The sequence below is a fragment of the Zootoca vivipara genome, chromosome 5 (genome assembly GCF_965207765.1).
Source record: "Zootoca vivipara chromosome 5, rZooViv2.hap1.1, whole genome shotgun sequence".
NCBI classification, from domain to species: Eukaryota; Metazoa; Chordata; class Lepidosauria; order Squamata; family Lacertidae; genus Zootoca; species Zootoca vivipara.
In genome coordinates, this window is record NC_142588.1 from 2,536,466 (window position 1) to 2,558,769 (window position 22,304).

Here is a 22,304-nt window from a genome sequence, read left to right on the forward strand (position 1 = left end):
AGAATGTGGCAGTTAGACTAGTGACTGGGAGCGGCCATTGGGACCACATAACTCCGGTCCTAAGAGATCTACACTGGCTCCCAGTACGTTTCCGAACACAATTCAGAGTGTTGGTACTGACCTTTAAAGCCCTAAACGGCCTCGGTCCTGTATACCTGAAGGAGCGTCTCCACCCCCATCATTCAGCCCGGACACTGAGATCCAGCACTGAGGGCCTTCTGGCGGTTCCCTCATTGCGAGAAGTGAGGTAACAGGGAACCAGACAGAGGGCCTTCTCGGTAGTGGCACCCGCCCTGTGGAACGCCCTCCCAGCAGATGTCAAGGCAATAAGCAGCTATTTTACTTTTAGAAGACAACTGAAGGCGGCCCTATTTGGGGAATTTTTTAATGTTTGATACTGTACTGTTTTTAATATTCGGTTGGAAGCTGCCCAGAGTGGCTGGGGAAACCCAGCCAGATGGGCGGGGTATAAATAATAAATTATTATTATTATTATTATTATTATTATTATTATTATTATTATTATTAACTTATGTTTCCTAACCAATAAAAATCAACACCTGAATCCATCAGAAAACAATATTATTTCCCCATCTTATAATTAAAAGGTATGTTAAACACATTCAGCTACTTCTACCAGTAATGTTTGTAGGCCTGTCTGCTCAGCTGGAATAACTACTGCTTGCGTCAGCAGTTAAATTTGGTACAATGGCACCAGGCAAGCCTCCCTGGGGAGAGCATTCCACAAGTAGGGAGTCACTGCAGAAATTTTCTCTTCAATATCTCAGAAAGCACCTAAGTTAAGGAATTGGTAATATGCAAGTATATTTTAAGTTAACTGATTAAGCATCTGTTAAAAAGACAGGTAAAGGTAAAGGTACCCCTGACCATTAGGTCCAGTCGTGACCGACTCTGGGGTTGCGGTGCTCACCTCGCGTTATTAGCCGAGGGAGCCGGCGTACAGCTTCCAGGTCATGTGGCTAGCATGACAAAGCCGCTTCTGGCGAACCAGAGCAGCGCACGGAAACGCCGTTCACCTTCCCGTTGTAGCGGTACCTATTTATCTACTTGCACTTTGACATGCTTTCAAACTGCTAGGTTGGTTAAAATCTCAAAACCTTGGCTATAACCTGAATACTGTTCTTCCTAGCAAAAGTTTTTCCTGATTACACCATTCAGGAAACCTTTATGCATTTTAGTTTTTCCATACCACAAATAGGCATGCCAGCCAGATTTATTATAGTGACCTATATCCAAAACCTGTGTGTTTCTCAGTGTTAACGACTCCTTTAACGAGCAAAAACAGGATGCCTCATACTATAATCTTAAATCTGGCAGAGAGAATCCCCCTCTTTCTTTAGCATCTATCAGAATTATATATTTTATCCTTGTCCCCAATCCCTGGCAGACAAATCTAGAAACATCCTTTTGCCATTCTTTGAAGCATCCTGCATTGCTGATTGCCAGAGCTGTTTGAAATAAAAATAACATATTTGGTAACACATTTGTTTTTTATTTATTTATTTATTTTTGCTTTTTTTTTAATTAAAATTAAACTTTATTACAATATACAACATTTATCACAGAATAAAATAAACTTCACAATAAAAAAGATTATAACAAATATTACATTTGACTATTTTCATTTCTCTGAAATAGAGATAACTTCCCCCCCCTTTCCCCCTCCCTCACAGTTTCCCCTTACCCTTTGACTTCTCAGCCTGATCCGAACTTATCCTTTATTCTACCAGTTTAACCATTTTCTACATACCTTATTCTACCATCAACATTGTTCCTTTTTTATTATATATATACATCATATTTTCTATCATCTATTACTTTTCATCCTTCCCTTCCATACCTAATACATAAAACTGAACCTTATATAGTGGAGATAAAATTGGAGTTTACTACCCTTGTTTTAATGTAGTCTGTAAAATTTTTCCAACTATTTTCAATTTCCTCCTTCTTTGTACCTTTAATTTCCTCATATTTTTTAGCCAAATTATAATAATTAAATAATTTTTCTTGCCATTCTTCTTTTGTCGGAACGTGAATATCCTTCCAATTTTTTGCTATTAAAAGTCTCGCGGCTGTAACTGCGTAACTTAGGCAACAGCTATCTCTAGGGTTAACCTCTTTCGGCACCATTCCTAATAAGAATAATTTGGGGCACTTCTTGATCGGGTATCTCAATATTTTCTTTAGTTCATTATATATTAACTCCCAAAACCTCTTTATAGGTTTACAGTGCCACCACATATGGATGTGGGTACCTACTGCCTCGTTACATCTCCAGCAGATGTTGGTTGCTCCTGGGTAAATTTTTGCCAGTTTCGCTGGTGTTAAGTACCACCTGTTTTGCATCTTCATAATGTTTTCCTTTATATCATAACATGGTGTAAATTCAAGGCCTTTCGTCCACAATTTTTCCCATTCCCTCATTGTTATGGGTTTCCCTAGGTCTTGGGACCATTTTATCATATAATCTTTTGTTAATTCCTCCTCCGTTTTCCACTTCAATATAATTTGGTATAAATTTTTTATAAATTTATCCTTATTAATCAATAAGATCTCTTCTAATTTAGATATTCCATTATCAAAGCCAATTTGTTTATCAATTTGTAACCTTTGGTTCACTTGAAAATACTGTAACCAGGAGGTGAAATGTACTTTTACTTCCGCATATTCCTTTAGGTGCCAAATTCCATCTTTATTTTCTATTAACTGTCTATATGTAGGCCACTTTGTTTCCATATTTTTTCTTCTCACTGCCACTATCTCGAGGGGAGAGATCCACCAAGGCGTCTTCGGCTCAAAGTATCTTTTATATTTTTGCCATACAAGGTATAGCGATTTCCTGATAACATTGAGCCGAAAACTACTCCTTTTTTCAATTTTCTCCCTCACCAGGTAGTGATGCCACCCAGAGGCTATTCCCAACCCCTCTAAATCCAGTAGGTCAGTGTCTTTCAATGTAATCCAATCTTTCAGCCACCATAGTGCCGTTGCATCATGGTATGCTTCCAGATCGGGCTTTCCGTATCCTCCCCTATGGATGCTATCTATCATGATTTTATATCTGACTCTTGGTCTTTTTCCGTTCCAAATAAACTTGGCTAGATCTTTTTTCCAGTCTTTAAATATATCTTCTTTGCCTAATATTGGCAAGTTTTGAAACAAATGAATCATCCTTGGGATTACACACATTTTCACTATTGAAATTCTTCCCAGAAGGGATAGTTTCAATTTATCCCAGGTTGCAAAATTTGTCTTAATTTTTTTCCAAATTGCCTTATAATTCTCTTGAATTAAATCTATCCCCTTGACAGTTGTTTGAATACCCAAATATTTTATTCTTTTCACTATTTTCAATCCTGTTTTTTCCTGTAATGTTATTTTTTCAACTTCCTCCAAGTTTTTTACCAGCATATGCGTTTTATCATAGTTGATTTTCAGACCGGCTAGGTTTCCATATTCTCTTATTTTTTCCAGTGCTTTGGGAATGCCTTCGATAGGGTCCTCCGTGGTGATAATATCATCTGCAAAAGCTTTTGTTTTAAATCTTTTCTTACCAATAATTATTCCTTTTATCTTTTCTTCTTCTCTAATATTTTTTAAAAGAATTTCCAATGTAATTATAAAAAGAGATGGCGAGAGGGGGCACCCTTGTCTTGTGCCCCTTGTTATATTTATTTTATTTGATAATTTCCCATTTATTAAAATTTTTGCCCCTTGTACTTTATATATTGATTTAATTGCATTTTCCATCATATCTCCTAATTTTAATTTTTCTAATACTTTCAACATAAATGGCCACGAGACCCTATCGAAGGCCTTCTCCGCATCAATGGCGAGCAATGCTGCTCCCTTGTCTCTACGACTTTCTAAGCATTCCAATATATTTACTATATTCCTTATGTTATCTTTTGCGTACCTCCCTTTTATGAATCCAGCCTGGTCTTTATGAATTATATCTTCCAAAATTATACTCAATCTCTTGGCCATAATTTTTGCGAAGATCTTGTAATCGCTGTTTAACAGTGAAATCGGTCTATAGTTGTCTGGTTTATCTAAATTGGCTTGGGGTTTGGGTATTAGTATTATTTGGGCTTCCGTCCATGATTGAGGAGTGTTTCCTTTTTTCAGTATTAAATTCATTAATTCCCTAAGAGGTCCTAATACCTCCTCTTGTAATTCTTTATAAAATTCTATTGGGAGCCCATCTGGACCAGGGGCTTTTCCTCTTTTCATATTCTTAATTGCATCTGCAATTTCTAATGTTATTTCTTTATTTAACAAATTTATTTTTTCTATTGGTATTTTTGGTAAGTGATATTTTGTTTAAAAATCATCAATTTGTTGGGGTAATATTTCTTCCCTTTGGTATAAATTTTCATAGAATTTTTGAAAGATTTTTGTAATCTCTTCTGTTTTATAATAATATATTCCCTCCGATTCTATTCTATTTAATATTTTTTTCATTTTTTCTTTTTTTTATTTGCCACATTATCAATTTACTGGGCTTATTGGCCCATTCGAAATTTTTATACTTCCAATATTGTATTTGTCGATCAATCTCATAATCTATTAATTTTTCATACTCTGATTTCAATAATTTAACTTCTTGCTCGACTGCTTTATTATAATTTTTATATAATATTTTCTCCTTTTTCTTTATTTCTTGAAGAATTTTTTCTTTCTTTTGTTCCCTGTCTTTCCTTATTTTAACACTTTGTGATATGAAAAAGCCACGCATCATGGCTTTGCCCGCGTCCCAAGCCACTAAGGGGTCGACCTCACCGTTATGGTTCAATTCAAAATATTCTTTTAATGCTTTTTTGCTCCCTGGGTGATGTTGGTATTATTTAGCATAAAAACATCCATCCTCCAGGTTTTGGGGGTGTTTTCTTTTTTTAATGAGAGAATTACTGGGTTGTGGTCCGAAATAGTCTGTGGTCCTATCTCTACTTTATGAATTCTTAATGATAATTCTTTTGTGATCCATATAATATCTATTCGGCTCGCTGACTGGTGCCGTGCTGAGATATGTGTGTACTCTCTTTTTATAGGGTTCTTATACCTCCATGCGTCCAGTAAATTTAAATTACTTATAATATCCATAAATTTGGGGGGTAATTTTCCATTTAATTTTCCTTTTCCTTTATTCCGTCCATTTTTATCTAACTCTGGATCTACAATACCATTCATATCTCCCATTAGTATCAGTTTTTCCCCTGCGTAATTCATTATCTGATCTCCCAATCTTTTTATAAATTCTTTCTTGCTCCCATTGGGGGCATAAATTCCCACCCAAAACCATTGTTCCCCTTCAATTACTGTTTTTACTATAATAATTCTTCCCTCTTTATCTGTCCAAATTAATTCCGGATTCCATTTACTTTTTATGTAGATCACAATCCCTCTTTTCTTTTTTGCATCAGCTGCAACAAATTCCACTCCCAATTTATCATTTTTTAAAACTCTGACATGTTTTCTATTTATGTGCGTCTCCTGGAGACAGATCACATCCAAGTTTTGTCTTTTTAATATATGTCCCACCCTGTTTCTTTTTTTTTATTGTTTAGGCCATTCACGTTCCAAGAAATTATTCGCATATTCATATTTATTAAATATCAATTTAAATATATATATTAGGGGAAAAAATAAAATAAAATTTTTACAATTATTTTTATTATTATTATTATTCTATACCTCTAGACCAAGCAGAAACAAGGGTATACATTAACTATACATCTGTTGAAGTGAATTACTAAACTTACTATATTTACCTCTTAATTATTGCCTACAACATCAATAATAAAAAGCTTCTAATAATCACAATAAAGCTTATGCTTGTTGGTATTATCAGTCATTCTAATAGTTGTCCATCTTCTTTTTCCTCGTCTTCTTCCTCGCCTTCTGCTTCTCCAGCCGCCTCCAGCTCTTCCCCGCTGAGATCCTCTATATCATCTCCCTTTCTCTGGGTTTGATCTTTAACTGTCTTTAATTTATCTCCCCCCAGTTCTTGTGCATAAGTTCTATAGAATCTGTCCGCTGCCTCTGTGTCGAATCTTCTCCATCTGCCCTTGAAAGAGAATGCTATTCCCTGGGGATATTCCCATTTAAAAGAGATATTTTTTGCTTTTAATGGTTTAGCCAGAAATAAGTATTTTTTTCTTTTGTGAATCAGTCTAGGTGGTATTTCTTTCATAATGTATATTTCCGTTTCTTCCATGATCAGCTTTTTTTTTGCTTTGGTTTTTAGAATTTTGTTTCTTAGCCACATATTCGTAAATGATACAAGACAATCTCCCGGCCAATTATTTGCTTTCGCTTTTTTAGAGTTAACTCTGTAGACCTCCTCTATTCTAGTTTCGACATCAAGTTCTTCTAGGTCTAGCCATTTCGCCAGGGCGCTTACTAGACGTTTTTCTATGTTTTCGTTGGGTAGTTCTGGAATGTTCCTGAATCTCAGGGATTTCTCCTTTAATCTCATTTGCATCATCGCAAGAGCGTCTTGCGATGCTTCTAAGGCGGCGTTTTGTTCTTCCATGTCCTTCTTTAACTTCTCTAATTCCTTCTTCCCCTCTCTTTTTCTTTTGCCATGTTTTTCAACGTTGTCTCCAGCGATTGATTTTTGTCTTTTATCTCTTGGGTCAATTCCATTGCCTTGTTGGACTTTTCTTCTATATTATTTATTTGTTCTTTTATTTCATGTTTTTCTTTTTCGCTGGAATCCATTTTTCCTTCCATATTTTCTACTTTATCTTCCAATTTTTTTATCCTTTCATTCATCTCCTGTTTAATTTCTGAGAGGTCTTGCTTAATTTTCCCTTTGTCATTTTTGAAATCTTGCTTGATCTCTCCTATGTCGTTTTTGAGACTTAAAATCAGCTCTTTGAGGTCCAATTCATGCTCTGCTAATGAGGTTCTTCTCTGATTGGAGGTTCCTGTCGCTAGATTCTTTTGCTTGTTCATTTTCTATAGGTTGTTTGGCCACACGATGTCGCTCTCTGTCTTGTACACCTCAGGAGCGTTGTTGTGACTGTTGAAGTCAATCTGTAGCCGCTGAGAGTCACTTTGTTACAGACTGCAATAAGCTTTCCTCCTCTAGATGTCCTGATGTTGTAATTCACGTCACTTCTGGTTTCTTTGTAGCCTTGTCTGCTTAGTCATATTTCAATTTAGAAAGCTGTCGCCATTTTATTTGAGATTTATTTATGAAAAAAAAAGGATGAAGAGGCTTGAATAAGTCTTTAAGAAACCTCCCCCACGTATATAAATAGAATCGCGGGGGTATTAAGTACAGAGAAGAGGGATCAGTTTAAATCCGTCGCTCCCCTCCTCCACACAGAGCTGTTTAAAAACATACAGATACTTTTTGGTTCAGTTCTAGATGAATGTAGCTTTTATTCTTCAAAGCTCGGATCGGCTCCGTTTTGCTTCTTGCGTTAAAAAAAAAATCCCCAGCTTTACGCTCTTTTTGGTCTCCCCCTGACAGCGCTTCTTGCTTCTCTCCCGCTCTCTCTCACACCCCACTTTATATTGTTAATTCTTCCGGTTTTCCTTTCCGTCTCAGTGGGGGTGGGTATTTAAACATTAAATGTTCTCAGTGTTGTCCAAAGTTCTCTCTCGCCCGGGGGGGTTGTTTAGAAGGGTTTGTTAAAAGGAATTTTACCGTGCACGATCGCGTCGGGTTTCGGCTTTGCTGGTCTCCGTGCTCTCTCACCGTCGCAGTGCCCGGTTTCTCCCCCTCCTTCCGATGTTTCTGAAGGTCTCCGGGAGAACCTTTAGGGCACCGCTGACTCCTCAGGCAAGAATCACCTTCTTGTCCCTTCGTGGGGGGTCGCTAGCCCTGCAATCCCCCCGCTTTTGCCAGCTTTAAGTTCGGGGGCTACAGAGCTCCCGTTTTTAGCCTGATCGCGACCCGCGGTCAAAACCATAAAAACACATTTTTTTTTATGACTGACATCCTTCCCATTGATTAAAGTTTCATCCTTCCCCATATTTCAATATTTTTAAAACTCTTACCAGATTTTAATATAATTATATTTAAATAAATTAATACTAATATGTTAACCATATTCCTAGGTATTTAACCATTTTCTCTGTTGTTAGACTTATCTGTAGTTCAGTTTTAACATTTTCTGTCATATTTTTCACCAACATTTTAGACTTACTCTTTTTTAATCTAATACCTGCTACTTCTCCAAATTTTCTGATTCCTTCCAGTGCCTTTGGGATAGATTCCAATGGTTCTTCCACAGATACCATTGTGTGGACTAGGTTTTCTGAAGCAATACGACAGTACTGTTCCACGCCCCGTCCCCCATCTCTGAGGGTTGAGATATCCCAGGGGTTTCAAGGCATTTACCCAGGGTTCATGTTTCGTTTTGGAATGAGGGACTGTGGAGGCTGTGGTGTCTATGATATATGATTTATTTATACATATCTACAACATGTGCCTGCCTGCAATGCAGGGGTTCACAACCCTAACACCCCAAAAGGGTCTTGTTTCTCCTGTACCCGTGACATTGGATTCAAACAGAGATCTGGCATGGATTCAGACAGAGGTCTCTCTCTCTCTCTCTCTTCTCTCTCTCTCTCTCTCTCTCTGCTTGCTGTTTTCCTTCCTAGGGCACATCACTGCTCTCAACTCCGGCTTTATTCCTTCTCACTATTTGCAAGTTGCCCACTCGCTGTCTTGTCTCTCCTTTCTTTGTTCTCTTTGCACTTCACCGGAGGCTGACTTGATGAGCTTTTAACACTTGCTGAGTCCAGGGATTAAAGAGGTCTGGCACCCACAAACTCATTCACACTACTAATATTCTTTTAGATACTTCTAAAGGCAGACATTCCAGATAAGCTTACCTCTTTCTTTCTCTCCCATTTTTCTTTTCAGCACCCTCAAGATATGTCGGCTCCATTCACTTCCACTCACCGTTCCAAGTTTCTTGCAGCAAGGCCAATCTACATTTGTTAGATTACCTGCATGGTACTAGGTAAGCAAACTGTACCTTTTAGATCAAATTTTTTAAATAAAAAAATTACAATTTATTAGAATGCATGTTATCATAGCTGTGTGGGAGCTACTTTTTCACAATACCCTCCCGCGATGTTTAAATCGGGACTGGATTATTTGTTGTCAGAAGTGTTGAGTTGGTTGCTTAACCCCCCCCCCACACACACCTGCATCTGGAACCTGGCAGGTGGAAGAGTGGTTTAGGGAGCAAAGGTTTTTGGGTAGAGTTGTAAGGACCAGTTAGTGGAGAAAACAGTTACTGGAGAGAGTGCAGTTGCGCTCAGATCCTGCTTGTGGGCTTCCTGCTTGGCTACTGTGAGAACAGAATGCTAGTCAAGATGGGTTTGGGGACTTATTGAACTTTGTTCTGATAATCCTTACAATACCACCTTTAACCATTTAATTCGAGTCAAAACACTTCATAATCTAAAGATGGAACCCATGAATTGGCTAAATCTGCAGCTCTGGTTGAAATCCACAGGATTGAGTTTCATCCTAGAGTGTGTCAAAATCCCACTGTGTGCTCATAATTCTAAAGGTGTCATTGGCCAACAGTAAATCACACAATGAAGCTGGAGTTAACTCTTTATAAGCAAAAACACGATCTGCACAGAATTGGTGGAGTGTCAGGCCTAAGAAGCACAGCAACTCATACCTGGCAGGCCTTGTCCCACGAGGCAGTTGCTGAGATGGAAGGTCCCTGCCTCTCCACAGCTCCTAAAGTCCCCTCCTCTCCAGGGTTTTTCCAAGTAATTGGAGATTGCACTTGTGTGGAGCCCACCTCTCCTCTTTTCACGCCTCTTCTGGTTCTTGGAGACAAGGGGGGGAGGGCAGATGGTTGCAGCAGGAAGAGGAGGCACCCATTGTCAGAGTTGAAGTCAGGCATAGGTCAGCAATAAATCACATGAGGCCACTGAAGTTAACTCTTTAGTCAAAGAAACAAACCACAGCTCAGCCTAGTGGTCTCAGCAACTCTTCCCAGGAGCTCTTGCCCTAATGAAGCAGTTGTGAGTACTGAAGGTCCCCCCCTTCCTTCCGCTCTCTAGAGCTCCTTCCCTCAGTTCCTTCCCCAGTAGCCTAAGGCTTCTTCACCTTCTTGCCTCTTGTTGTTCCTCCTGTTTCATTTCTCTGTGTGTTCTGGGAGACCAGGGCAGTGGAGAACTGGTCACAGCAGGAGGAAAAGACTACCTGTCTTCTTCTACAGCCTGCCTACACTCAGCCTCTGAGTCTGTACTGCTTTCCTCCACAGCCTCTTTCTGCTCACTAAACCCTGTTACTCCTTCTGCTTCCAACACCTCTTCCTCCCATTCTGCTCCCTCTTCTCCCTTCTGACCACTCATTGTTGTCCCTCTGAACCTTCTTCCCTTGGGGGTTCCCCAGCTGATTCCTCCCACCATTCCTCTGGTAGGAGGAATGGACCGACCCAGTCCATGACAAAAGGCATCAGAGACATAACCACACGCTATTGAATGAAATTGTTCTTCACTCCTGGAGTTTTATATCCTCCGTGCTATATCAGACCTCTAAATTTGTTGGGATCCTTTCTCTTGTTGTGGCTCCAGTATACAAATCTCTGAGAAGGATCAAGAAGCAAGCTTTGTCAAAATATCACTTTTGTTTGGGGGGAGTTTAGTTTTAAGGAAGGCATAAAAGGGTTGCTTAATATTAATTCATTTTTATTTAGTTTGGGTGTTGAATGTCTTCAAGATTCACTGCTTAGTTAATCTAACAATAGCTTGATTTTTTAAAAGAAAAAGAAATACTAAAATAATTATTTTGGTTGTCAAGGCAACTATGCTTACATACATGATTATGAAAAAGATTTATATAAATGGTACGTTAGGTCGTTATGGTAACTCCAATACTTTGAAAACACCCAGCTGCCACTTGGAGCATTGCTCTCCACGCCACTTCCTGGCCAACCCTAGTGATAGCTTGATTTGCAGATTGGTTTTGAATATGGCTTAACCTGAAATTTTTGAACCTGATACGGTTTTTCAAGAACAAGTACAAACTCTGTCCAGTAGGAACGATCGAGCAAAATGTAGTTGGAAACCTTGCACCATTCAGATGAATGGTGCTTAATTTTGTTGCAGCTGATATCCATTCTATTGTTCTCAGCATGACTTAGTTATTCTGGCAGATTTCCACCTTGTGATGTGCAACATTTCCCCCTCCCCCAAATTGTATACGTTAATCCAAGAGATGGGCCATAACTACAAAACCACCAAGCTAACACCAGCCATGTGTTTTGGCCTGCCACTCCTGTTTTGACATACTGGTCCTTAGGCTCTGGCTGGGCTATCCTATGTAATTGATGGGTGCATCTACGCTGATGCTGTGCAGGCCTGATTTGGCCAGCATGGAATTCAACATTGGATGAATAGGCAGAAGCAAGGCCTTAGTTTTCTCCTCTGTCATCATTAGGGTAGTAAGTTGCAATCCAGAGAAAGTGCTTGCCTCCTGAAGACAAAGAGAACATGGAAGAAATAATGAAATGGAAGAGGAAGGCTCTGCGCAGAAGCTCAAATGGTCTTTGTCTATTTCAAAACCCAGCTGATATTTGGTTCTCCTCAACGGCTTCTCAGCAGTAGGAGTCACTGCAGCTGTGGTTTTTCCTGGCCCACTCCTTCTCCACACTTTTCTTCTGCCTGCTATGAGGCAAAATGAGAGCATTGCTTCCTCCAACAGATAGAGCGGAAATGGACTAAGGGTGGAGTGAGATAAGCGAAGCCACCAGGCAGCATACCCGTGACAAGAGCTTTATTTATTTATTTCAAATAATTTTTATTCATTTTCCAAATACAAAATCACAAAAAGCAAAACAAAAACTCAAAACAAAACAAAAAAACAAAACATAAAAAAACATAAAAAAGAAAAAGAAAAACATCTCAAATCTTGTATTATTTACTTAACATTGTTGACTTCCTCAATTCCCCCCTCACTGGGTCCGTTTTAAAATTCCAATTAAGCAGTTTTCATCTTATGTCTTAAATTATTCTCACATTTTATCATTAACACTCAAATATTCTATTCTAAAAACATCATGTATTATCCACCAATAATTAATCAATTTATCCAAATCAAAAATTATTTTCCCTTCCTTCTATCTTCTATTTCTCCCCTTATCTTAAAAATTTTTACCAAGAACTTTCCATAAATTTAAATATTAATTCTTCTATCATACTAACATTTAAACACATTATAACAAATTTAGCCCCCCTTCCCCTGAACTCAGGGTCTCCCAGATTCTTCAGCGAGTTCCATAAGTCATTCCAGTTTCGGACCATCTAAATCAATCAAGAAAGTTACATCCATTACTACCCCTCACCCCACTCCCACTCCCACCCTGTCCTAGCCTACCCCCCATTCTTCCTCAATCATCCCCTGATGCCTCCCCAATTCTTTAAATACTGTAGTACAAAACCGTCCAGCAGTAATTCCATTTTCCAGCCCTTTCTCAGTTTTTATTCCCTTTGGGTTCTGGCCCCAGTATGGATCCTGCCCTCCCGCTCTCACTGGGAGGACATTACTCCATGCTGATTCTTCTTTGGGGACTCCTTGGATCAAACAGATGTTCTGTTCCCGCCCCTCTCACTGGGGGAACAATGTTCCATGTATCTTCCTCCTTTTTAAAAAAATTCAATTACACTGTCCAAGACTGATTATTGTTCCTCTTGCTTGACTTTGTTCTCTGTTAGAGTTAATCCTTTTTCTCTGTCCAGACAATTCTAGTTCCTTTCACGCCATTCACACAACTGTATATTAAGTCCAGGCCATCAGGTGATGTTGTGGCTACAGGCATCCTGTTCATCTCAGATTTCATGGGAACAGAGCAGAGCAGGAAGTGGAACAGATTGTATTTCCAAAAAACCAAAAACCGAATTTATATCCAAACTGGTTATAGTCTCATTTTTAATTCTTCTTCATGTCCTAAAATTAGTGTGTCAATTTATGAAAAGAGCAATTGTCAAACTTGTTATACACAGCCTTATACTCTCTTCACAATTGACAGTTCTCAGTCTCAAAGAGATAAACAAATTCCTTTCTATTGTGATGTCATAATGGCGGCTCGCTGCTTCCTCCCAGGACCCAACTTCAGCTTCCAGGGGGATTTTCCCCAGTCCAAATTAGATTTTTTTTTGCAGGGATTTTAATAAATTTAATCCTTCTCCCCTTTACCGTGCCTCCGGGGGAAGGTGTTAAGTCCAATCCTTGGTAATAGGTTCCTTTCAATTTTCCGGCTATAGGCAAATTAACTGCATTATGGTCCTCTCAATGGGGGAGATCGACTTCCTGTTTAAATCTCCTCCTGTGGCCATTTCATTCCAATTAAGAGAAATATTTCTTAAATTTCTCCTTTTACTCACAGTATCCAATGTCTTCAAATTTTTCCAATTTTAAAGAAGAACCGATCGCTGTTGCCTGGCAGGATCTCAGCTTTGTGCCTCCGAGATAGCTATGCTCTGTTGCACCGTGATAGCTCAAAAAACCCTGCTCTCCCGCCGCCCGAAAATAGGCTAGCCGAGGGAAGGGGGAGCCACGTCTGCCGGAGCCACGTTCCCGAAATGCTCAATCCAGGGTTTCTTCTGGGGAGCCACTGCGCTGGAGCAGTCCCCCCTTGCCTTGGGAGTACCACGTTCTCCTCAGCTGGGCGGCGCCCATAGACAGTACATGGGGATGGCTCAGACAGCAAAAGAGAGCTGAAATAGCTTAGCCTCATTTGTTCTGGGATATTTTTTTATTCCTCCTAGACACCCAGAGAAAGAGAAATGTCAGATCAGGACCTGACATGTGACGACACATACAACACATACACACACACACACCCCAAGCAAACTTTCCTCAAGAGGATAGGGACCTTTAGTGAAATTTTCTATGAAACGGGGTTAGGTTTCAGGTTTTGCAGTGTTAACTCTGCTGCATATGGTATTACAGGGCTTGGGGTTTTTCTAACAAACACAAAATGCAGGCTGTAATCAACATGGTGGTTTTAGAGATGTTCCATGAGCTTTGAGGGCACTGTGTCCATATACAAGGTTTGGCACAGGCTCTTAAGATTTTGATAGAACTGTGCATGGTTTTCCCACCTGTTGCCATAGCATTCCTGGGGGCTGCCAGGAGAGATGGAATGCTGCAGAATTATTGTCTAAAGGAAACAGATACTTTATAAACACACAGGGGCACGTAGTATGTTTAAAGAGGGCCATTCAGCAGCTGGAGTTCTTCAAGGAGTGTCTCCTAGAATATTTGTAGTGTGCAGACCACTACACAGTCAAACAGCATGTAATGGATCCTCTTCATAGCTGCCAAGTTTTCGCTTTTCTCGCGAGGAAGCCTATTCAGCATAAGGGAATTTCCCTTAAAAAAAGGGAGAACTTGGCAGCTATGATCCTCTTTCTTGGTTAAACAATTACTTCACTGCCATGGGTTTTGCCCCTGTAATTTTTCCTCACCTAGCTAAAAATCATTTGCAGTGGTACCTCTAGTTACAAACCTAATTTGTTCCGGAGGTCAGTTCTTAACCTGAAACTGTTCTTAACTAGAGGCGCGCTTTTGCTAACGGGGCCCCTTGCTGCCGCTACACCACCGACACATGATTTCCGTTCTCATCTTGGGGCAAAATTCTCAACTCGAGGTAACCTTTCCAGGTTAGTGGAGTTTGTAATCTGAAGTGTTTGTAACCTGAGGCGTTTGTAACTCAAGGTCCCACTGTATACCCCACATACCTTCACACATTGTGTTTTTTTAAAGTTGTTTGACAGTTTTGCTGTCAAGCACATGGCAAGGTCCCATCACAAGTTATGCAGGCCTGCTCTGACATAATTTGCAAACTGAATGCTTCCTGTGTGTCACAAATGTAATTAAACATATATTTTCTATATTTCCTGTTTTCTGTCTTTTAATTCAATGCCACCCTCATCCTAACCGCTTTTGACATATAGGAGGATAGATAACTTCCCACTCTACCCAAACACTTTTTAAAACACTGTCCTCGTATTTCCCCTTAAGGGAATAATTCAAAACAGCTGAATCTTTAACCCTGAAATTTGACAAACACACAAAGTTAAATTGGTAGCATGTGTTTGCCTGTTTTTTTCAAAGGGTTGAGAACTTGACTCTTTTGGCTCCCTCTGTTCTGTACATTTCTTAACATTGGAACTGATAGTGATACAATTCTGGGACAATGTAATTTTTATGTTAATTTGTAATGGTTTCCTTAGTTTATATGTTTTCACGTTCTACTGTTATATGCAACATTATTAGCCGTTAGACTATAGTTTAGACAAAATTTTAGATTTCAGAAAGATATGTTTATATTGGGAGTTGTTGGCAACCATCTGTCTTGAGAGACAATGGCGTGCACCACCAGGGATGAAGTCAAACCTCTGAGTTAGCAGCACCAAAGGGACCTACCTCCCTGGGGTGCAAGCCTGGGCAGTGTGTATGGAGGTCCTGGGCTGCCCAGATGACAAGACCTCCTTCTCGGCCTCGGTGATATGGTCCAAAGAAAAGCAGAGCAATGTGTTTGGCACCAGCTTCGTTGCAGGAGTTGCTGGAGGGAGGCATGCAAAGTGCCATCCAACTGTTTTAGGGACGGATTCCACTCCAGATTTGTTTGCTCACTAGCTTTTTCTTCTCCTGAAGACATCCCACAAGGCTGCAGAGGTTTGGGATCAGAGTTTTCCTTCCCTTGTGGGACCACAGCTATTGATACAGCACTTGATTTTGAATGGAGAATACCACTGGATATACCCTGATATCTTTACTTAAAAGGAACTTAAATAGCAGGTGATGAGAGAGGGACCTTAAAGAACTCCAGCCAGTCAAGAGTTGACCAAAATGGGATGGATGGTTTAAGGCAGCTGAAGAATTTTTAAAAATGTGTAATGGTTTTTAAAGTAGCCTTCAAGGAGCAATAGAAATTTTTACCATTGACCATGGCATTGTCCTGGACCAGCTCTGTGGAATGGGCACTATTTTATCCCCAGTGCTATTTAATATCTACATGAAGCTCTGTTATTCGGAGTTTTGTGGTCAGACAGCATCAGTATGTTGATGATGCACAGTTCTATAACATCTGAATCAGTAGCGGTCATGTAGGACCTGCATCAGGGCCTGGACACACTGGTGGGAGGGATGAAGGAAAACAAATGGAATCCTGGCAAAATGGAGGCACTGTGGGTGACTGGTTCCATGTCAGGGAAATTGTCCGATTGCCTGCCCTGGATGGAGTTTCATTCATCCTGAAGGAGCAGGTATGCAGCCTGGGTGTTTCTGGAGCCAGCTGTGTCACTGGAGGCCAAAGTAGCTTCAGTGGCTGGAAGCACCTTTAGTAGCCGTACCTGGAATGGCAGCTCTGACCGTTCCTGAATCAGGAGAATTTGGAGACTGTGGTTCAGGCAGTGGTGACTTCAAGGTTGGATTTCAGCATTGCTCTTTGTGTGGAGCATTCCTTGCACTTGATCCAGAAACTGCAGCTAGTGCAAAATACTGCAGTGTGGTTGCTGACAGGAGTGAGACCCTGTCAGCATATCTCACCTCTGCTCAGAGATTGGCACTAGCTGCTGATTTGTTATCAGGCAAAGTTGTGTACAGAAAGCCCTTAACAGCTTGTGAACAGTGTACAGTACTTGCAGGCTCACCTTATTCCATACAGTGGTACCTCGGTTTAAGCACAATTGGTTCCGGAAGTCTGTACTTAACCTGAAACATACTTAACCTGAAGCGAACTTTTCCACTGAAAGTAAGGGAAAGTGGATTACAGCCGTACCTCGGGTTGCAAACAACTTGGGTTACGAACTGCGCAAACCCGGAAGTATTTTTGCCCCGCGCACGTGCAGTGAGTGGGGGAGCTGCACGGCCCATGTGGAGGCGAGGCCGGGGCGCGCTGCGGAAAGAGCTTGGCTGCTCATTTCGGTGCGCTGTTCCCGCCACGGCACCTCACAACAGCAGGCTTGCTAAGCGCTGTTCCAACGGCACGTAGCAAGCCGGGGGGGGGGGCACCGGAGGGATTTTGCACCACGGTGCTGGATACCCTTAAGACGACCCTGAATAGAACTAAGGGATTCTTGAGTGTATATGAAACACTTCCTGCTGTATCAGACCCAGAGAGGAATCAGGTCAACCATGTTCATGGGAAACAAAACTCATGAAACAAGTCCTATTTTGGGTATGGAAAGAAGAGCCATTACCAGTTCCCGCAAGTGTGGATCATCTCCTTGGCTAGTATTTGCCCATTATGCCCCAAGGAATTTACAGTTGATTTCCTAACAGCTTCGAGGTTAGAAAATTTGGAACACAACACCAGAGACATCCCTACTGCGACACACATTCAGTTTCTTCTTCTCATTATTAAATAGATAGCTAATATTTTTTATCAGTATATAAATCCCGTCCAACAATGTATGCAAGAAGTTAATTTTAGTCTGAGAACTTGGTTGCTTGAAGCTTGTTCTTATAAATACTGTAATTGACAGTGACAAGTGCTTTAATACAAGAGAATTTGAATGAGGTTGGGGTTTGTTTGTTCTTAAGCATAGCATTTCCCCACCCCAGTCTGGAGAGTGAATTGAGGACTACCCTGATGTTAAGAATCTTGTTAATTTTATGGCCCATTTTCACATGGAGATCAGCTTTTATTTTCCGCATCTGCCTTTATTCTCTGCTCCCTCATCAATAAGGTTTACTGAGCAAAAACAGTGGGAGTATTATGGGAAGAAATCTAATCAATGCAGCGCTGAGGGACAGTCCTTCAAAATTCCCCCTCATGGCCGAGTGCCAGATTGGAGGTCATGGTGAGGTTATCCTGTCTGACTTTCACACAAAAAAACCCCATCCAACTTCTCTCTGTGTGTGTAAGAAAGAGTGCTGGCAGTCTGTGTGTAATAGAAACCTTGTTAAAATAAGTTCCTAATATACATGCACCTGTTACACCACCCTCCCTAGCACAAAAGCTGTGTTTCCTATTTTAAACGCTTTGCGTGTCCGTCTGCATTCCCGCCCGTCTGCAGTTGGTCAAATGCCTCGCCTCCAGCGAATGTCCAAGGGGGGTAAAGAAAGTTGCCACAAGCAGATGTCCGCAAACCTTGCCAAGCACTAATTTTCATGTCAGCCAGTTTGAAAGCTTCACTGACTAATCCACATTTTGTGATGCAGAAGAGACATCACATAAATGTGTGGCCTTATTAAGTATGTATTTCTTTCAGAGATCTGCCCCTTTATCAGGTGGCCATGCGGGAAAGTGCATTGACAGAAAGTGATGTGGCAGATTTAGTGGGGTTGGGGTTGGGGGTACTGTTAATAGAATAACTTAGGCAAAAATATCTTTTTCCTCATTCTTCTCAAGTTTGAAACATTTGTCAGATCCTATACTTCCTCAGGCTGTTACCTTGTGTGACTAATGTAAGTTGCTCAGTGGTGAAATTTATAACCCTCTGTGAATAGATTAATCTCTCGTTCAAACAGCAATAATTCAACTTGCTAACAGAAACGGGCCCTAGTTCAGTAAATGTACTCTGAGTACTGCCATCCTTTTGCCAAAAACCATCTACAGGTCTGCCACAGCATGCCCCACCAAGGCAAATGCAGCCCACCAGCCATAAGTTGCGGTCTGCCAAGTGCTTGACTGTTTTCTCAGTCCAAGGCAGGCTGTGTTGTGCCAGGTGGGTCACAGGTTGTGTAGACCTGAAAACACAGCACAACTCCTCCAGCAAGGGAGCCCAGGCGCCAAAATGAAATTGGCCATTAAAAAGCCTTCCACATTTCAGAGAAAGGGGCTTTAAGCTGATGTCAAATGAGATTTAATCTTTAAAAAGTATAAAAAGCCCAAGGAGTTTTGATTAAAAAGTCTTTCCTGGGGCAATGAATTTTAATAGAGAAATTTTTAGATGGTGATCTTTCCATATCTCAGTCAGCACCAGTTTGGAGCTCCTGTCCCATATGTCCCTCTCACCTCGGAGCTGCTGCCCCTCCTCATTTTTGTTTCCCTGGTTCTTTTAAACTTTCCCTTTTGAAATAACAATACTTGCTGGAGGTGCAAGGAAGAGACCGGGACATTTATACACATTTGGTGGTGGTGTAAAAAACTTTTGGGATGAGGTATACAAGGAGTTTAAAAAGATAGTAAAAATATCATTCAAGAAAGAACCAGAGATTTTTCTTTTGAGCATGTTAAACGAGGAAATCAAAGCCAAAGACAGGTGTATGGTAATGTACAGTACTATAGCCGCCAGAGTTCTAATCGCACAAAATTGGAAAAGTGATAAAATTCCGAATATAAAAGATTGGCAGATAAAATTAGTGGGATATAAGAATTTGGCTATCCAAAATGGGATTTCAAAAGGACTGGGTAGGGAAAAAGCGGGTAAAAATTGGGAATCCTTTGAATCATATATGAAAAATAGGGTAGGATAAGTGAATCTTGTGGCAGAGATATGAAGGGCAAGGAAACTAGAGGAAAGGAAAAAAAATGAATTAATGTATGCATCAGAAGTATGCACCCAGTAGTGATGTATGGAAGTGAGAGCTGGACCATAAAGAAGGCTGATCGCCGAAGAATTGATGCTTTTGAATTATGGTGCTGGAGGAGACTCTTGAGAGTCCCATGGACTGCTAGAAGATCAAACCTATCCATTCTTAAGGAAATCAGCCCTGAGTGCTCACTGGAAGGACAGATCGTGAAGCTGAGGCTCCAATACTTTGGCCAACTCATGAGAAGAGAAGAATCCTTGGAAAAGACCCTGATGTTGGGAAAGATTGAGGGCACTAGGAGAAGGGGACGACAGAGGACAAGATGGTTGGACAGTGTTCTCGAAGCTACGAACATGAGTTTGACCAAACTGTGGGAGGCAGTGGAAGACAGGAGTGCCTGGCGTGCTATGGTCCATGGGGTCACGAAGAGTCGGACACGACTAAACGACTAAACAACAACAACATGCATCAGAAGAAAGAACTATAATCAACATATAGGAATGACTGGAAGTCAACAGGGGTGGGGGGGGGTAAGGGGGAGGGTAATCAAGCTTTTCTTTTCTATTTGAATGAAGATTTGATTTGTTTATTTGTCTTCATTATGAGTTTTTTCCTTTGTCTGACGATTAGGATTTTTCATGATAGTTTTGTTATAATTATTATTTGGATATACTACTGATATTGTTTTGTTTACGTTATTGTCCTTGGTTATCAGTTTTATTTTCTTCTTTTCATTTTTTCTCTTTTTTCAGTGTTATATTATTTATATTTTAAATGTTGTGAATGTGCATTATTTCTTTTAGTATGTTTGTGAGTGTATTGTCTAAACAATTCTAAATAAAGTTTGTTTTTTTTAGAAAAGAAAGAAAGAATAAGAAAAAAACTTTCCCTTTTAAAATATGTGCACAGGAAGGGCTCCAACCTTGGGAAGAGGAGACAGCTTTCATCTTCTCTAAACTGGACTTCCATGGTGCTTACCAGAAGGAAGAGGGATGCCTGCTATGCTGAGCACTTGTGTGGACTCATTACTATCCACTCCAGCATTTGAACCCTGCTGGTCATATCTCTGGTAAGTTGCCTTTTCCTTTTCAGTGGAGGTTGGTCTTTAAGATGCCTTCCAACATCCTCAGCCTGTACTCAGCCAGCCCCCACCTGCCTGCTTACTTTCACCCAGCCCAAGAGGTAGTGGCACTGGCGGGCAGCTTCCTCCTCAGCGTTGCCATTGTAGAACTTTGCACCGGGGACAAAACTAGAATATTTGTTGTTGTTGTTGTTTATTAAATTTGTATCATTTAAAATTTACAGGGCGGTTCACAACATAAAAATACAAAATACATAATAAAACAAAAACAAGCCAATAACCCCCCCCCCAAAAAAAACACATTTAAAAAGCCATAGAACGTTAATCAGCCTGATTGAAGAGATACATTTTCACCTGGCACCTTAAGATATGTAATGAAGGTGCCAGGTGAGCTTCCCTGGGGAGAGCATACCATAAACGGCGAGCCACTGCAGAAAAGGCCAATTAGTTGGCTCTGGTTCCACCTCTTGTTGGCTTTCTGCCTTTCGCTCAATCCCAGCAGGTTCAGCTGCTCTCCTTTTGTTTCACCCTTGTACATGGACGCTTCCAGACAGGGCCCTTTATACAGTGGTACCTCTACTTACGAATTTAATGCGTTCCGAATGCACATTCGTAAGTTGAAAAAAATTGTAAGTCGAATCCCATAGGAATGCATTGGGAGAAAAAATTCGTAAGTTGAAGCAACCCTATCTAAAAATTCATTAGTAGAAAAAATCCTATCTAAACTGCATCCAAGATGCCGGACAGAGCCATTTTTAGTAATCGTACTGAAATGCTTTTAGTTTCTTCATGAAATTTATTATACTTTTCACTTCTTATTTTGTTTTAGGCAACCTTTCAGTGATAACACTTGTAAAATATATTAGGTGCAAGGTTTTGTTTTGTTTTGCTTTATACATGAACTCAGTGGTGTTTGTACATACCTGAAGTGACAATGTAGTTAGTGGAGGAAGTAGAAACATTCGTAAGTAGATAGTTACAGGTAGGTAACCGTGTTGGTCTGAGTCGAAACAAAATAAAAAAATTCCTTCAGTAGCACCTTAAAGACCAACTAAGTTTTTATTTTGGTATGAGCTTTCATGTATCTGACGAAGTGTGCATGCACACGAAAGCTCATACCAAAATAAAAACTTAGTTGGTCTTTAAGGTGCTACTGAAGGAATATTTTTATTTTGATTCGTAAGTAGAGGTATTCGTAAGTAGAGGTACCACTGTATATTGCAAGATCTAGTTTGTCTGTGTGTGCCTAGCCTGTTAGCTCCCATACATTCCCATTATTTCAGCCCTTATTTCACCACTTGCTTTGATGGTGTTTCCTGCTTGGCAGGGGGTTGGACTGGATCGCCCTTGTGGTCTCTTCCAACTCTATGATTCTATGATCCATAGCAGTGGACAAAGTTTGATTGCCTCCCATTCAGAGTGAAGGCAATGCAGAAAGGTTTCGTAGTGGGGTTTGCGTGTGTGTCTTGCTTTTTTCCCTCAGGGATATCATGTGGCCACATCTCTATGTGCTGTGCTGAAAAAGAAAAAGAAAGTGTATAGTTGGCTTGGAAGTTGCATAACTATTTCCTATTGGTGTTAATGTCTCTGTGGGGTTTATTGTGGGGCATGTGCACACTGATATCATGCAGCCCCTTCAATCACAGGGGCAAGGCAGTAAGCATGGTTGTCTGTCTGGTTGGTTACAAGTCGCTTTGGGGTGCCCTAATAAATTCAATAAATAGT

The 22,304-nt window shown here is 40.4% G+C and overlaps 1 long non-coding RNA gene across 14 annotated transcripts in view; it reads left to right on the forward strand.

The window, feature by feature from the left end:
• The window catches only part of LOC118096168 (uncharacterized), a 96,610-nt gene that overhangs the window by 58,708 nt on the left and 15,598 nt on the right, over positions 1-22,304 (forward strand). For 13 of the 14 annotated variants that reach the window (XR_015950097.1, XR_015950100.1, XR_015950091.1 and 10 more), the window contains 2 exons: positions 8,906-9,005; positions 20,408-20,567. This is a non-coding gene — a long non-coding RNA (uncharacterized LOC118096168). Of the gene's footprint in view, positions 1-8,905; positions 9,006-20,355; positions 20,568-22,304 lie in introns of all 14 variants that reach the window. The other variant, XR_015950098.1, reaches the window with a different exon arrangement.